The sequence below is a fragment of the Panicum hallii genome, chromosome 9 (genome assembly GCF_002211085.1).
Source record: "Panicum hallii strain FIL2 chromosome 9, PHallii_v3.1, whole genome shotgun sequence".
Taxonomy (NCBI): Eukaryota; Viridiplantae; Streptophyta; class Magnoliopsida; order Poales; family Poaceae; genus Panicum; species Panicum hallii.
Genome location: NC_038050.1, coordinates 40,872,368 through 40,888,774, shown reverse-complemented (window position 1 = coordinate 40,888,774; position 16,407 = coordinate 40,872,368).

The window sequence follows — 16,407 nt, the reverse complement described above, 5'->3', positions numbered from 1 at the left end:
TGGCGGTGAAAATCATTTTTGTTGTCGGCTCCAACCATGGACCGGCGGTGAAATGTTTCACCATTGATTTTTATAAAATCGGCGGTGAAAATAGTGGTGGTAAAAATACTTTCCGTAGTAGTGGCTCATGTCTTCCGTTATTGTCATGGTTGCATCCTCAGTGAGGAGACAATGGTGCCATCCTGAGGGTGCACCTCTAGTAGTTTGATCATTTGGGGACCAGGGCTCTTTCGTCTTGTCATCAATAAGGAACAAAGTAAGGCAATCAATAGCCGCAACCGTTCCTGGTTGTTCCTCATCATTGGAAGCATCTTCCATGATACAACATTCTCGATAGGGGTGACAACTTGCAGTTCCTCGATCTTTGTAGCGGTGACATCCATAGGAAATGTTGTCTCCATTGGTTGGTCATCTAGCGGTTCCATCTCAAATGTAGATTTGGTGGAGATTTGTATTTTCATATTCTATTTCTTATTACTGCATAAAATTTTCCTCAAAATCTATTTTCAAAAGGATTTACTGTCTAGAACCACATAGGTTAAATATTTACAATAACCATAAAAATAGGCTCGAGCAAGGAGAGGTCTCTCTAGTTCAGCTCATTCCATTCAAAGCTCAGGCAAGGTCAAACTAGAGAACAGAAATGTATTCCAATTTTCATAAGCTCGTGCCTGAAATTAAGCTAGCCAAAAAATCAATCTTGATATCAAAAGCTTGGTACTGTTGGCTGGAGTCTAATCGTACTGATCAAACTCACCTAATTGTTTATTAACATGCTTAATTTGTTGCAAGTGCGCTGCATACTCTCATTTCCTATTCGAGGCAATAGGCAAGCTCGAATCGAGCCAAGACATATCCGAGGAGGTCTTTTATGGTGCACAGTACTGGTACAGTACTGGTCTATACTCTGTGCTAGTGTTTGAAAAGGACTAGTATAGAAAACACCGGACGGTTCAGATTATTTGTATACTACTCAAGAGTTCAGTAGTGGTATAGGTAGTATACGTAAGTAGTATAGAAAGTATACTCAAGAGTTCAGTAGTGGTATAGGTAGTATACGTAAGTACTATAGAAAGTATAAGGGTAGTTGTGAAGAAAATATAATATTAATAATATTATGATACATTTCATTTGGAGTATCTTTCAAATTCCATCTCTTCATTTTTATTTATAACTGGAAAATATTACAAAATTACCTTTACTGATAAAGTGTTAGATCTTCTCTAAATTATATATCACTAAATGGTGGTACTGTGCACCATAAAAGATTGTCCACCCTAGAACGAAGTTGCTCGGTGCGGTTGATAAGCTTTTGGACGTACAGCACTACCGGGCGTGCAAATGCAACAAACTAGCTGCCGCACGAGATGATATTCCAAGCACAGATGCTAGGGAACAAAGACAGGTGAGGGTGCAGATGCGTTTTGTTATAGGCAGGAGGTTTGTATGCGAGTGGGATTTTCTAGGTCTCAGAATCTTTGTCGTGCCTTTGTGCCATCTGCTGATCTGTGGAGGCAGCTAAATTTAGTGGTGGGTTTAGGTGCAAGATATATATATCCTCATGCGGCAACTTGTGATTATTCTATTATCTGGGTCATTCTCTGTGTCAGCAGTGTTTGATTGCTTGTTTGACAGTATTATAGAGTGGTGATCATCTAGTATTTGCTTGATGGTCCTAGACCAAATAAGGGAATTGAAGTGTGCCAGCCAAAAATCCATTTGTGCGCAAAAGGGTGCGCACTCAATTCAATGCCCCCTTCAGGACAGTCTTAACTATTTGAAGCACTTTTTCTATGCGAGTGCTTACAATTTTGCCGAATAGTACAGCGCCAGAACATCTCCGGTGCTACCTCTTAGGCAGCACCAGAGGTGTATCCAGTAGTTCTCTACCAACAGATTGAGCTCTATCAATCAATAATGTTCCATCCATTGAGTTATTGGTGATATTCTTGTGGATTGTTGGAGGACTACAATCATTTTCACAAGCTGAAAATTGTTTCACTCGGTCGCTTTGGACAGTTCACGTGAAGTTTCATGAAGTGTTGAAGTGTATGCTCAAGTTAGGTAAAGATAATATTGTTCCGAGAGATCTTACTTTTTTTACGGACCATGCAAGGGGTGAGAGAGAACCGTTTTTGGCCAAACTTCAAAAGTGCAATTGGAGCAATAGATGGTTCACATATGAAAGTGGCAGTGCCAGTGGACGAAATGGTTAACCACACATGTCATCACAGATATACATCTCAGAATGTTATAGCAAATTCTAACTTTGATACGAGGTTTACCTTTATTGTTGCTGGTTGGCCAGGTGCTCCACATGACACGCGTATCCTCAATCATGCATTGGCAAATTTTCCTTCATTTTCCGTGCCTCCTAAAGGTATGCATGGTACATCATTTCCTTCATTTTACGTTAGTTGTACTTGTATTATTTATTTTGCCTCACTTGATTACTTTTATTGGAAAATATTATCTCATGGATTCGGATTATCCAAACCGAAAAAGTATTTTGCACCTTACAAAGGAAGCACATATTACATATCCGAATTTCGGCATCATACAGGCCCCCCTCAAGGAAAGTATGAGGTGTTCAATTTCTTGCATTCGTCCCTTCGACATGTGATTGAAATGTCTTTTGGAGTTTTGAAGCAGAAGTTGTGTATTTTGAAGAGCATGCCAAGTTTCTCACCTCGTACTCAGAAGCATATAATCATGGCTTGTTTTGCGTTGCATAATTTTATCTGTGATAGCAATTTGCGTAATAAGTGTCAGATCCGAGACTACGGGACTTTGTACATAACGTAGTTCATACAGGGATAGAGGATAGGACATGTCCTATACCTTATCTATGTTGTACTCTACTCGCATGCGAAGTAGGACTAGCCGATACAGAAGGAAGCTACTCGAGTTGTACTCGAGTACGGTTCCTAGGCTAGTGTCGGACTAAGATTCATGTAACCCTGTCCTCCCAGATATATAAGGGCGGGCAGGGACCCCCTCAAAACACAACATCAACACCCAAGGCAATACAAACCACCAAACAGGACATAGGGTGTTATGCACATCGCGGCCCGAACCTGTCTAAACCTTGTGTTGCTTGCACCTTCGAGTTCCTGATCTCGGCATCACCCTACCTAAAACTAACCACCTCGGGTATACCCCTCGGTGGGCAGGCGGTAAAACACCGACAGCTGGCGCGCCAGGTAGGGGTGCGCATCGAAGATCCACCGGTAAACTCGATAGCATCGTTCAAGTTCACCAGTGCGGTGCCCCTCCAGGGCACGACGTTCATTTTTGGCTCGTGGGTCTGCGTCCCGGACGGCGCGGGCGATTTTCATCGGTTCACCATCGACGTCATGAAGCCGAAAACTCTCACAGCGTGTTTTCATAGTGACCTCGACGAGTTCGTCGATAATCTCGATGACTCGTCGACCCATGGCTCCGCTACAAAGACCGAGAAGGAGTCCGTTTTCAACGTGACTCTACCCCGTGCTGCAACGACCATGCTCAGATCGGACCCGCTCCAATCTGAGAACTTGCGTAACCGATCGCGCCTCGGTCTACGCAATTCGGCCACTGAACATCAGGAGGCCAACAACTCCGAGTCCCTCTCCGCATTGGAAAAGGACTTGGACTATTTTATTCAAATTAGAAAATCCGAAGCCACTCCACGTCGGGCGGCCGCGGGTTATCTTGGTGACAACGGTCTGATGATCACCTCCACACCAGAGGGCCGTTTCGTGCATTGGAAGGGCATGAAACTTTCTGATCTACTTGAGGACAAAGACCGACTTGTGGCACACCTCGAGCCCTTGCCTTTTCTGGAAGGCAAGCCATTAGCCACCATGGCAGAAGAATGGACTGAGCTAGTCGAAGCGAGCTCCGATGAGCTCATATCACATCAAGTGTTGATGGAGGAGGAGGGCGAGGATGATGGCATCTCACCCAACGACGCACTTGATATGATATCCGAAGACGAGGCCACAACAAATGACGGTGACGAAAATGACTTGAGCGTGAGGCACGAAGGGCCAGGAACAGAGCTCGCGCAGTCCGGTGAAGGAGGGTCAACGAGCGCATGCGATCTATGCATCGTGAGCTAGACGCCGAGTTCACCGTCATGAGCGAGTGGGCTTCAGAACTCCCGTGGCCAACATCGCCAGGGTAACTGCCATACTCGAACGCAGTAACGATCCAAACCTGCGCCAAGCACTTCGCTACGCGCAGAGGGTATGGATTCAGCTCGATCGACAAAACCCGACGTCCGCCATCGGAGAAGAACATGTGGGCGAAAGCCGCAGCCAGCCTAACAGTCGAATAGCAGGCGGCCGTCCTCGACCTCAGCGAAGCAACAACAACGACAACGCTCACGGGAGTCAGGCCACTGGCGGGAGGCAGCAACCACCTCCAGGAGGCAACCCACGATAGCCAATCATCGGAATCCTCCAGAAGACCTGCGCCAGAGAATCAATGAAGGACGCGATGCGCGATCCATAATTGATTCCAGACGTAGAGAACGTGAAGTAGCAGATACCGAAGGTACTGACTGCAGTGATCGCTTTCCTGTGTTCACAGCACGGTTTAGCAGTTACAAGTACCCTGATGGCTTCAAGCCGATTGGGATCACGAAATATGACGGCAAATGAGCTCCTCAGCAATGGCTACGATGCTACTCCACCGCCATAGAAGTCGCAGGGGGCTCCAACATCACCAAGGTCATCTACTTCCCGATGGCTTTGGATCCTGGGCTGCTCACATGGCTGGAGAGCCTCAACAACAACTTGATCAATTCCTGGGCGCAGCTCAAGAAAGTCTTCATCGACAACTTTCAGGGGGCGATCACCCGTGCAGGTACTCATCATGACCTTGCTCAATGTAAACAGGAACGCAACGAGCTCCTACGGTCCTACACATGCCGTTTCTTCGACGTCCGTGCCACCATTGCGAATATCTCGGAGGAGGACATTATTGACTGCTTCTACAATGGCATCACCGACCCAGGCATTTACAAAGACTTTGGGTGGAACAACCAAAAACTGTTGCAGGACTTTGTGACATGATGCACGACTGGTCCGAGCAAGAGGAAAAGATGCGGGAGCGGTTCCCGAGGTGCAATGACATCAACCTGAGGTGCACAAATGATAATCGTACCGACAAGAGCCAGCGGGACTACTCGGGTCCATCTCGAAAGTGCAAGCCAGACGACCTTATCGCGGCTGTGGATCGTCCTTCGTGAGGCAGGAAGACAACAACGCAGGAGGAGTTTGAAAAGCTCCTATAGCAGAAATGCCCATGGCATCCAGGTGCCAATCATGCGGCAATTGATTGCTACCACCTCCGGAGGATATTCAGCAATCCCAGCACAACACGAAGAATAAGTCAGCGGATAAAGAACCCGAAGAGGACGGCCAAGGGGACAAATCGCACAATGCGAAGTTCCAAGATGCTTCGAAAACCATCAACGTCATCTTCGGAGGTGATGAAGAGTTCAATTTCAGGAGGGAACAGAAACTGCTCCTCCGAGAAATCATGTCCATCGAGCCGGCGGTACGACGACCACTTCGGTGGTCGGAGGTCCCCATCTCGTTCTCACGTGACGATCAGTGGACAAGCTTCTCGGAACCCGGCAAATTCCCCCTTGTCCTGGACCAGTGGTAGCAGAAGTCAAGCTCACCAGAGTACTCATCGACGGCGGAAGTGGTCTCAACCTCATCTTTGCCAGCACTTTGAGAAAGATGGGTTTGGACTTAACGGACATGCTCGTCCCAAGCAAGGCTCCCTTCTTCGGTATTATCCCAGGCAATGCAGTGCATCCACTTGGCACGGTGGTTCTTCCAGTCATCTTTGGCACGAGGGAGAACTACCGCACCGAGTTCATCAAATTCGAAGTTGCCAACTTCAAATCTTCTTATCAGGCCATACTGGGCAGACCGGCACTGGCCAAATTCATGGCAGTGCCGCATTATGTTTATTTACTTCTCAAGATGCCAGGATGAAGTGGGGTACTCACTCTCCGAGATGACTTGAAGAAGTCGTATGACTGCAACCAGGAGGCCATCCAGCACGCTTCAACTATGCGTGTGCCAGATGCTTTAGGAGAAGTACTCTTGGCCGCGCAACAACTCTCCCAAGCCGGCTGGAAATCCCTGCAAGGAAGGCCAGCAAGTCGAGCATCCAGTCGACCGGCGACGTGGCCCTCAAGACGATCCAGCTCCAGGAGGGCGACTCATCTAAGACCGCCATCATCAGTGCAGGCTTAGATGAGAAATAGGAACTCGTGCTCGTCAGTTTCCTTCGGGCTATCCGAGACATATTCGCATGGAAACTAGTGGATATGCTAGGGGTGCCCAGGGAACTGATCGAGCATAGTCTAAATGTACACGCATAGACTGTGCCCAAAAGGCAACGCCTTCGAAGGTTTGCTCAAGACAAATGTGAGGCAATCAAACGGGAATTAGCTAAACTCCTCGCGGCTGGCTTCATTAAAGAAGTAATCCATCCAGAAAGGGTAGCTAATCCCGTCCTTGTAAAGAAAAAGAACAATGAATGGCGAATGTGCGTTGACTACACCGATCTCAATAAGCATTGCCCAAAGGATCACTTTGGGTTACCGCGCATTGATCAAGTTGTCGACTCGACGGCGGGTTGTGTACTCCTCTGCTTCCTTGACTGCTATTCGGGGTACCACCAGATCGCACTCAAGGAGGAAGATCAAATAAAAACCGCATTTATCACCCTGTTCAGGACATATGCCTACAAAACTATGTCTTCAAACCTATCAACGCGCAATTCAGATGTGCTTCGCTGATCAGCTGCATCGAAATATTGAGGCCTATGTGGATGACGTGGTCATCAAGACCAGGAATCCAGATGACCTAATTGCAGACTTGGAATAGATGTTTAGTAGCTTACGCAAGTTTCGGTGGAAACTCAACCCAACAAAGCGCGTTTTTGGAGTACCATCAGGGAAATTGTTTGGGTTCATCGTTAGCAACCGGTGAATTGAAGCCAATCCTGTGAAGATCATGGCCATCACTGACATGGAGGCTTCAGCCACAATCAAGGATGTGCAGAAGCTAACAGGATGTATGGCAGCCCTGAACAGGTTCATCTCCAGTCTCGGGGAGAGAGGACTACCCTTCTTCAAACTCCTGAAATGCCAAGATAAGTTCCAGTGGACGGAGGAGGCTGAGCGGGCCCTGCAGGATCTGAAACAACACCTACATTCACCTCCGATTCTTACAGCACCACTGCCGGAAGAAGATCTACTACTCTATATTGCGATGACAACTCATGTCGTCAGCAGTGCCATTGTAGTCGAGCGCAACGAGGAGGGCCATGCGTTTGGAGTGCAGAGGCCCGTGTACTTCGTCAGCGTGGTACTCTCCGAATCTAAGGTACGATACCCGGCAGTTCAGAACCTTTTATATGCAATACTGATCACATCAAGAAAGCTGCGTCATTACTTCGATGAGTACAAGATCACTGTGATTACGGATTTCCCATTGGCGGATATTCTACACAATCAGGATGCCACGGGACGTATATCAAAGTGGGCAGTGGAACTGGGGGCTTTGTCAATCAACTTCAAGCCACGCACTGCAATCAAGTCTCAAACTCTAGTCAATTTTATGGCCGAGTGGAGAGAGAACCAAATTCTAACACCAGCCGACAAGCCAGAGCACTGGACCATGTATTTCGATGGATCTCTTAAGCTCGATGGCTGAGGCGCTGGAGTCGTGTTTATCTCTCCAAATGGTGAACAACTGAAGTATGTCCTCCAATAACGAAGCTGAGTATGAAGCCTTACTTCACAGGCTACGTTTGGCGATATCACTAGGCATCAAGCGACTACTTGTATACTGCGATTCACTTCTGGTCGTTCAGCAAGTCAACAAAGAGTGGGACTGCAACAAGGAGACAATGGACGCCTACGTACAAGAAGTGCGCAAGCTGGAAAATAAATTTTCTGGCCTGGAGGTTCATCACGTGATACGGGAACACAATGTTGGTGTAGACATACTATCCAAGCTAGGATCCACCCGTGCACAAGTTCCGGTGGGAGTTTTCGTCCAGGAGCTGAAGCAGCCATCCATCAAGTCCTGACCTCAGATAACCACTGATTCTGGCCTTCATAAGCCCGATCAGGAGGTTATGATGCTTGGAGAGGACTAGAGAGAAACTTATATCAACTTCATCTGGGACCAAAGACTACCAGCGGGGATGGACGCAAGAAGCGCAGCGGCAGCTCGTGTCATGTGCAGAAGCAAAAATTTTTTCCTAGTCGTCAATAAACTCTTTCGGCGTGGTGCACGATCAGGTGTACTCATGAAATGTGTCATAGGAGAAGACAGCTACGACATACTGTGGGAGATACATGAGGGTGTATGCGGCAACCATGCAGCTTCAAGAACCCTAGTTGGGAAAGCATACAGAGCTGGTTTTTGGTGGCCCACCGCAGTGTCAGATGCTGAGGACCTGGTGCGGAGATGCCAGAACTGCCAATTCTTTGGCAAGCAATCTCATGTCCCAGCCCACAATCTTATCACCATACCGTCATCCTGGCCGTTTGCCTGTTTGTCGGTATTTTACCGACTGCCCACCGAAGGGTATACCCAAGGTGGTAAGTTTAGGTGAGGAGACGCCGAGATTAGGAACTCGAAGGTGCAAGGAACACAAGATTTAGATAGGTTTGGGCCGCGAGGTGCGTAATAGCCTACGTCCTGTGTGGTGGTTTGTATTTCCTTGGGTGTTGATATTTTGAATGGGTCCCTGCCCCCCCTTATATATCCGGGAGGTTAGGGTTACAAGAATCCTAGTCCAATACTAGATAAGGAATCGTAACCGAATACAACTCGAGTAGATTCCTTCTGTATCGACTAGCTTCATCTCCTATTCATACGAGATAAATAAGAGATAAATGAGATAAATAAGAGATAAGACAGGCTTTATCTCTTAAGCCTATTTAAACTACATTATGTACACATTCCCGTGGCCCCGGGTCTGACAAGCCCCCGAGCTCTTCGTAGCTAAGTACTGCAAGCTTCTCAAGTACTTTTGAAGTAGTCTTCGGCTTCTTTTGAAGCTCCGTCTTGAAGTTCTTCTTCGAGTACTTACTTGGCTGCATCGAAGCTATGAGGTGCTCATGCCCCGAATTATTTCTTTGGTATGGTGTGCGATTGAAAAATCGCACTCCATAGGGAGTAGCTCCCGAGCCTTAGGTTGAATCGGTGTGACACTCAGGTAATTAGCTTGGTCATGCCCTAGAGTTTTGGTATGCTTTTATGTCCAAAGTATGGCAAAAGGTGTGTTTATTATGTGCAAGGTTATGGTAAAAGTGATATTATGTAATTAATTTTAACAAGAGGTCCTTTTATGCAAAATGGGTGGAAATAGAGAGAAAAGTTTAAAAGTATGAGGATTGTTTTGCAAAAAGTGGTATCTGTGGTTAAAATTGTAAAAATATGTGAAATTACCCTTGGGTATATATGTAAAAGTAATTTTACCCATGGGATTTACATAAAATGTGAAAATTTTACTAAGTCTAAAATATCTTCAAAACGGTTACTCAACTATAGATGAACCTTAAAGAGAAGTTGTAGAGTTTGAAAAACCATGCACTTTTGCTTTTTGGACCATCTTCATTTGAGCACTGGTTTAAAAGTTGCAAGTTCTTTACAGTGAGGTCCCTGTTTTTCTCTGATTTTGCAAAACGGTCCCCGGCTTCATTCCTCCCCCTTCTTCCTCCCTGCGCCACTGCTCCCCTGCTCTGCCTGCTGGCACCCCTGCCGCTGGCGCAGTGCGCCGCTCCTGGCCGCCATCCACCCCCCCTGCTTCCCCCTCCCCCACGCGTCACCTCACCATCCCTCCACCGCTCTAACCCCCCCTTGCTGGTGCCCTGCCTGCGCCGCCGCCGGTGCCTCTGCCGCCCGCCGCGATTCACCGGTTCCTCCCCCGTAGCCGCTCAAATTGAAGCTCCGCTCGCCCGTGCTCCCTCCTCTCTTCTCAACCGCCTATAAAAGGCCGCCCGGACCTGCTCGCGCGCGCCAGTTTCCCCGCCGCCCCTCCATTAGCGCCGCCGTGAGCTCGGTCCGTAGTGGAGCTTTCCCCTCCGCCCTTGTCCTCCCCAAACCGACCGCACCATCAGCTCCCCCGTCCCCCACCGCACCTCCCCAGCCTGACCCTTTCCTCCTCCGCACGCCGGAACCCCATCGCCGCCGCACGCCCCCGGCCGCCGGCTCGGCCTCCCGTGGGCAGCACTCCTCCGGCCGCCTCGAGTCCCTCCAAGACCACCAATAGGTAGCCCGAAGTCTCCTCATGCTCTCCCTCCTCTTCCCCCTCACCGCCGGCGACCCCCACGGCCGGAATTTGGCCGGACCCGAGCTCCTCCCCGCCGGCCATGGCCGTGGATCCAATTGCTTTGTGTATTTTCTTTCCAGGGGGTTATCCGCTAAATGTAGGGGCTGATTTGTAATAGAAGTAGCTGTTATTTCATGTGAGTGTATTTCCTGTCTTGCAAAATTCATAGTAATTCACAGAAAAATCCAAAAATGGCAAAACTAGTTTTGTTAGAAACTAGATTTCAAACTCTATAACTTTTGTTAATGGAGTTTAGTTTGAAACAAAATACTTTTACCTCTATTTTAAACCTAAGGTTAAAGAGTAGTTTGAACTTAACCTCTACATTTCTTGTTGCTTTTGAATTTTTGGCATGTGTGCTCTTTGAACTATATGTAACCCTGTATTAGGATTTCAAACTCAAATTTGTTTTAAACTTAACTTCTTTTAATTTAGGCATTTCGAATTTGAAATATTATGTAAACATGTTGTATAACCCTTTCTAATTAAGCTCTATTGTCATTCTCTAATATATTAATGAGTAGTGTATAATTAAATTTTCAAAAACCTTATGATCTTTTACTTAAAGTTTTGAAATTAAGTTTGGGTTTAAATTCAAATTCAAATTTAAATATTTCAGTTCTTGTTTGCAACAAATTCAGCAATACCTTTATGATTCCTTTATAACTAGTGTTTCAAACCTAAACCCTCTTTATTTTATGAGCTTTTGTGTATTAACTTGGTGAATTATAACATTTGAAATATAAGATCTTAAATTTGAACATTACCTTACTTAATTTATTGCATCTCATATAGAATCAACGACACTCGACGACGGCGATTACGAGTTGGTCTTAGGACAAGACCAAGGGTTTTCTGAAGACCCAACGCAAATCGTCGAGGAACTAACTGAAGCCCCGAACCAAGGTTCGGGAGTCTCTGACATTTCTGCCCCCACTCCCACTCAAGAAGGCAAGCCCCGGACATATCCCATTACTTTATTTACACTGCAATCTATGTCTATCTATATTATATCTTGCATTAAGTCTAGGAATTGAAGTGAAACCCTAGATGCATGAATCCTAGGAATCCGATGTAATGCTCCCGAGTCCTTATCGGATAGATGCTCCGCTAATAGGACCTGTAGAAGTCGGGTGATTTCCTGTCACTCGCGCGATATAGGAGTTGCATGTTTACATTTCTGCAACCACTATAAGGATGACGGATAGGGTCATGTGTTGTATCATGACCTGAGGATTCACCCTGTCTGTTTTGCTAAAAGTTTTAAGGTCGAAATGTGTGGTAGTGGTGGCTAAGCATTTGAACAGTACTAGCCACATGCCGCGAAATATGGTAAAGCGGTAAGCCTAGTAACCGATCGGCCCGGTAAGTGGACATACTCCCACCACTCGATCTTTATGTTATGTTCACACGCACCGACCTGTGGGAGTACATTCTGCATGGCAGACAGGAATACGGGTTTTGTAGTCGCGCTACAGACGTATGTCCTGCACGAGTGATGTGCGTACGGTCCTGCAAGTGGCTTGTGGTGGCCTGTCCACGAGTCGGAATGAAAGGTAAACGGTTGCTTCGGAACGCTCTGTTGGTATTCCAAGCGTGTGTGTTAGGTTTACCTTGCAAGGTTGAATCTCGATTCAGGAATCGTCCGCCTCTCACGATGCATGAGACTGCTTATCCCTTCTGCCACATTGAGTAAAAAGTATAACTGATGATGAGATAATCTTGGTGAATGATAATATCTATCATGCTTGTTTAGTATAGGTGCTAATCTAGAATGGCTAATCAAGCTAGAATCTGAAAGCTAAAACTTGAAAATAGTTTATACTCTCTGTTGCTTTTCAGCTGAAAATAAACCCAGAGCCTCTACAATGCTTGCATGAGTCTAGTTACGGGCTAAGTATACCCAACCCCGGGTAAGCCTTGCTGAGTATTAGAATACTCAGCCTTGCCAATATCTGTTTCGGGTATGACCTTCGAAAATCCCACGGACAACCTTGTGTGGCCAACGTCCGTTCCTTTTGGCTGGTCCGTGGAGTGGGACCTGTCCCCGGCCGGCACTGACCCTCCGGAGTGACATCAGGCCCTGGGCTAAGCTTGGTGTTCGCCTTCGCGACGTGTGTAGTCGCGTAAAATTTTTTTTTCTTCCGCTGTGAGTTTGGACAAGCTGTCATGCTTGTCAGTTGAACATGGTTTGTATAAGTTTACTTATCTTTGAACTCGGTTTGTAATAATATATGTATGGCTGTAAATTAAAAGTTGATGAGCTATTCTGTGATGTGAACTCGCCTTCGTGCGAGGTAAACCTGCTTCGATCCTGCTGAACCGTGGTTGCATCGGGCGGAGACCCGACAGACCAAAGGATTGTTCCGTTTGAAGTGCGTTGGGCTGATTGCAGTTGTACGGCGATCAATAGCGCACTTGAGCCGGAATAATTCGAGCGGTTCTGCCACAATCGGAGAATCAGGCTGAGGGTCGCATTAGTCTTAAGTCTTCCTTACTTTTCAAATAAATTTGAAAAATAAGTAGTCGATGCCACGTATCCCGCAGCCCCCGAGCCTTGAATCCAAATCTCTCAGGTTTGGAGATAAGGATCCAAAATTCGTGGCATGCAATGTAAAAAATGTCCACATAGTAAATAACTGGTGTGATGGTACAAATAATAGAAGTTAGATCTGGGATTTGAAAAACCCCTTTTTTCGGGACAATTAACCCTGAAAAATGATTAATCGAATACTTTATCTAAACAATCCACCAAATGACCCCTCAACTTCCGAATATTCTCTGAAATGACTCTTCGACTTTAAAGCAGTAAAACTGTACCCAACCGCTGGTTATTTAACCCCGAGGTAACGCCGAGTAAAAACTATGCTTTCAATCTGTAATCCGCCAAGAACTTCCAAAATCCCCCAAATAGAGCCGCATCCCGCCTTCTCCCTCTTAAAGAACTCTAATCCACTCAAATCTCCCCGCCCCTTTCCCCACAGCCCCAGAGCAACTCACGGCGAGCGGATCTGGAAATGGCGCCCAAGAGATCGGAGAAGGATGGGAAGAAGAAGGAGGCGCAGCCGCCGTCCGGAGAGTGGACGCACAGTAAGTGCTCCCTCAACAACCTCAATAAGCTTGTTTCTGAGGGATTGCTTCAAGACAAGAACCTTGTCAATTGGCGCCCCTCCTTTTGCGAACCTTTCCCTTTGGAAAATGTAGACGAAATCGTCACATTTTACCATTTTGCCGAACGGGGTCGGGCCCTCCCCTCTTGTTCCTTTTTCCGGGGTCTTCTTTACTACTACGGGCTTGAGCTCCATCATCTCAACCCAAATTCCATTTGCCATATCGTAATCTTTATCCATTTCTGTGAAGCCTTCCTAGGAATCGAACCCCATTGGGATCTTTTCCGCTTTCTTTTCTGAGTAAAACCACAACCCACCTCCAAAAATCCATCTGTTGTAGGGGGCACCGGCATCCAACTTAGACAACAAGCCGGCAACAAGTACCTTTCATACAAATTCCCCTCCAACATTCCCGGATGGAAGAATTATTGGTTCTACATCAAAAATCATGCCCCCCAACTCCCAGAAAAGTCAAATAAACCACCTGTTGTAAGGCCGGAGTGGAATATCAAACTTCCCAGGGGGGGCATGGATCAAGTCGATGAGTTGCTAGACACCATAGCAGCTCATAAGGAAATGGGAGTGACCGGCACATCCGTGATGTTTTCCTTCTTCAAGCGCCGAGTCCAGCCAATCCAGCAACGCCATATACTTGGATTTGAGTACAAGGGCGCTGAAGATCCATCTCGCATGTGTGCAAAGGAGCTGGCGGACGAAGCTACACTCACCCGGGTCAGGCGAGTGCTACTGGATGTGGATGCAGTTCCCTACGTCCCGCAGCTGTTTGCTGCACAAAATCCTCCAAAGCTGGTAAGTGTTCGACTACTTTATGTTGAAAACAAATTCTGTTCTGCCACTGCTAACTGAAAACCTTCTGTAGGGGCACACAGAGTTGTACCGCAGCTAACCTCCGCAACCCGACATCCCTCGACCGGACCACCTTCTCCCCAGCGCTGCAGCCGAAGCGAAGAGGGCTCGAGTGGCCGAGGCTCTGCTCGGCAGCGAGTCCACTGAAGGCGGGAGCCTCCTGGCGGAAAGGGAAGCTGAGGGGGAGGCGAGAAGGGGCAACTCCCCCGGACCATCCGTGCAGTTGGCCGAAACTCTACCTTCGGTCCCGCAGGGTCGTCGGGTAGCGCGCAAACGGAAAGCGCAAGAAGTCGAATGTTCCAGGTATGAATATGCTGCCTTGTTGAATCATCAAATACCTGTATTGTTGCACGCTAACAGTATCCATTTGTAGTCCACCTGCTTCTCGTGAGCCCAGGCGTGAAGAAATGGCAACAGAGCCATCAGCTTCTGCGACAGGAGCGGTGACCATTGCTGTGGTGGGCACCACGCCACCAGCTGGTGTGACCCCGCCGCTAGCAACGGGTATCGCGATTAAGCTGCGACGGGCTATGAGGGTGAAGAAGGCTGTCATGAAGAAGTCTCCGCTGTAAGTTTACATCTTGTTGGATAAAGAACATTCTGCTCCTTTCGACTTGTAATGATATAACTGACTCTGCTTCATTAGGTCTGCAAGCACCGTGAGGCACAAGCCAAAACCAGCCGTAGCTACCCCAGCCCCCGAGCCATCAACCCTAGAGGAGCCCACGCCCACGGAGCCAGCCCCCGAGGCAGACACGACGCTGCCCGACCTGCCACCCCCCGAGCCCCAACAAGCCGAAGCCAGAGCTGGTGGTGAGGAACAAGTCGACGCCCCTGAAGTCGCTCCTGCGGATGGCACAGGTAAGTGTCTGACCGCCCATGGCTGGCTGCTTAGACCCCAGGCATTGTGTACTAAATGCATCTTGACTTGCAAGTGCCCAGCAACCACCTTCTGAAGAAGCCGCAGGGACCTCAAGGAGTCCTGGAGATCTGCTGATGGCCGGGCCCGGGTACCAGAACATCATCACCACCGATCTGGTGAATGATCCAATGCTGACAGACAATAACATAAAAACCTTCAAGCAGGCCTACAAGGAGTTGTACAATTTTGCCATGGTAAGATGTGATTACTCTTCTGCTTGTATACGCTGTCGAGTTGCTTGGCTTATTCTCCCCCTTTATGCAGAACATGATTACGCACTCACAAAAGAAGTCTGAGAAGTTGAAAACAGTCGTGAGTGGTCACCAGGAGCTTGCTGCCAAGGAAAAGCACATATCCGAAGAGCGGACGAAGAACATCTATCTGCAGAGAGAGCTTGACAAGCTGAAACAAGAGCGGACTCAAGAGATGTGGCTCCTCAAGAACGACCTCCGCAACCTCGAGAAGGCCCACTCCAAGCTCCAGGAGCAACTCAAAGAGCCGAAGAAAGCGCACCAAGGTAGGCCCCTTTATTCTCTCGAGTACTTTCCCTTAATAATTTTCCTTGGACTCTGAAAATATCTTCACCGCAGAGCTTAGGAAAATCTTAACATACAAAGAAGAGCTACTTACTGATGTGAAGAATATGTTGTATCGCCGTACAGATGACGTCAAAAAGCTACAGAAGGTAATCGTCGACACTGAACAATAGTTCGCCGATTGCCTTCGGCAGATCAAGACGCTAGGCGAGAAGGATGAGTGGCGGCAAAAGGAGCTGGAGGACCTCAAGGGGGCCACCCAGGAGCTTGTGGACATGGTGGATCAACAAGAAGAAGGCGAAGCAGGCGAGCGGCCCTTGCTGGAGCGACTTCTCGGAGCACCGCAGAAGGTCGTCAAGTTCCTCACAGAGGCCCCGGTCGCGTGTGTCAGCCACGCACTCGCCTTTTTAAAATCCTTTTGGCCAGAAGCACAACTAGAGATGTTCATGCAGGGAGTGGCTGTGGAGTGCACTGAAGATCAATTCAATGAGTACCTCCAAGAAGCTCAACCTATAGTGGAACAGATAGTGAAAAATATACTGCAGGATTAGAATGTAAAAAACAAGTACTCGTTTTCCTTGTATATATTTTTATTTGATATCTCTACTTGTAT